The following is a 2,412-nucleotide window of genomic DNA, read 5'->3' on the forward strand; positions in this document are numbered from 1 at the left end:
GGGTCTGGGCAGGGCCATTTAACCGTCAGGGTCTGTGGGCGGGGCCACTACTACTCTTAGTTTCAGTCTTTGGTCTGCTGTGTCTGTATGAACGTCATGAAGCTGCAGACGGACCAGACGGTTCACTTCAAGAGTTCTTCTGTGGATTTCCTGCTGTCCTCTGTGAGTCTGTCTCTGTTGGACATGGTGCTGGACATTCTGGCTGCAGTGAACTTCTACCAGGAAGAGTCCTACGTGTGCCTGGGTGTTGTGCTGCTCATGGGCTCCTCGGTGCTCAGCTCTACATCTGGCTCTGGTACGAACATGACGAGCTTAAGATGCACACAGAGGTGGAGGAACGTCTGAAGTCCAGCATGACGAGTCTTCACGTGTTCCAGATCTGGGGATCTACGTCAGGTCAGCCCAGATCTTCTGATCCTCCTGTTTCACAATGTTTAAACTGTTTCTGAAACTTCAAGGTTTCCTCTGTTTATTGTACTGCTTCGACCTGAAGGTGAGGTTCTGATGTCTTCAGACCACATCTTTAAATCTTCATGTGATGTTGTGTCCTGCAGTGATGACTCTGGGTGATGGACTACCTCCACACGCTGCATGTCACAGTCATGAGGAACAGGTCACAGCAGAAGTGTTGAACCTGAACGCGCTTCTTTGAAATGGTTCGTTGCTTCTCTGGCTGTTTCAGGCACGTGGGGGTCTGAAGACGAGCAGCAGGGACTCTGAGGAGCTGCCTCTCCAACATCAGCTGCTTCCCACTGAACAGTGACGCAGAGGGTTACACCAAGTTCCTGAGACCATGCTGCGGCTCACTGAGATGTTCCCAGCGAGCGCTCCACAGACGCTCAGTCCACCTGCAGGAGGGACGGCTGGATCTCTACAAGTGAAGACATAAGTGGAGGAGCTGCTCCCACACTTTCCTGAAAACAGACGCCCTGTAGCACCAGCAGGGATGATTGTCCAGGAGCGCTCGTTCAAGCCTGCAGAGCGTGACGCTCCACCCTTCAAACTACACGAGGTCCTGATGCATGCTCAATAATCCAGGTAGAAAAATCCAGCAAAATTAAATCAGGTCCTGTGGACGGTTTTATCAAGATCTGAGATACCATACCATACCATACCATACCAATTTATTTATATAGTACTTAAAACAGCAACAAGGCCAACCAAAGTGCTGTACAAAAGAACCAAACATGCACAGCAGACAGGAAAACATAAAATAGAAATACAGATACAAATAGCAGCAGAAGCTAACTAAAATGGCCAACAGAGTAGAGAACAGACCGGACCAAAACAAATCACACCGTGTTAAAGGCAAGAGAATAGAAGTGGGTCTTCAAGCGAGACTTAAAGACTGAGAGTGTGGGAGCCTGCCGGACACTCAGTGGCAACTCATTCCACAGTCGTGGACCTGCAACAGAGAAAGCCCTGTCACCTCTGAGCTTACGACGGGTTTCTGGGACTGAGAGAAGCATCTGGTCTGCTGACCTCAGAGAGCGCGGTGGGACATATGGCTGCAGAAGATCAGTGAGATAGGATGGGGCGGAACTGTTCAGTGATTTAAAAACATACATGAGAATTTTGAAATTGATCCGAAGGTGAATGGGTAGCCAGTGCAGGGAGGCCAAAACTGGCGTGATGTGCTCTCTATAGCCTGTACCAGGTAAAAATCGGGCTGCAGCATTTTGGACCAGTTGTAGACGAGCAATGGAGGACTGACTGATTCCAAACAGAAGTGAATTGCAGTAATCAAGCCTAGATGTTATGAAGGCGTGGATCACTGTCTCAAGGTTCTTTTTGTTGAGTATAGGCTTCAGCTTAGACAGCCGTCTCAGCTGAAAAAAACAGGATTTGACCATCATGTTTACGTGACTGTTGAGTTTTAAGGACGGGTCCATTATCATGGATGAGATGCACGAGATGTTCATGCACCTCACAGCAGATTAATCTGACACCTTCCTGCTGTGGGTCATCAGGGTCTTTGGCTCAAGGACAAATGTTCTGATCACATCCAGAGTTGTGTTTTCTTCTTTGGTATTTTAAAAAGAGAAGTCAGACGGTTTGAAAGTGAAGGAAGACTCTGACGTAGAACAAGGAGAACAACTTTAAAGACAAGAGAAGGTCTCAGGTTTCAACCTTCTAACACCTGCAGAGCAGCATTAGACCTGACCCCAGCTCACCTTCATGCAGGTGACCCAGACATCTCTCTGTGAGACAGACAAAGACCTGATGACCCTCAGGAAGGAGACAAAGACCTGATGACCCTCAGGAAGGAGACAAAGACCTAGTGACCCTCAGGAAGGAGACAAAGACCTGATGACCCTCAGGAAGGAGGCAAAGACCTGATGACCCTCAGGAAGGAGACAAAGACCTGATGACCCTCAGGATGTAAGAGTAGTTCTTGCTGCAGCCCCAAGA

The sequence above is a fragment of the Nematolebias whitei genome, chromosome 19 (genome assembly GCF_014905685.2).
Source record: "Nematolebias whitei isolate Nwh7 chromosome 19, NemWhi1, whole genome shotgun sequence".
Taxonomy (NCBI): Eukaryota; Metazoa; Chordata; class Actinopteri; order Cyprinodontiformes; family Rivulidae; genus Nematolebias; species Nematolebias whitei.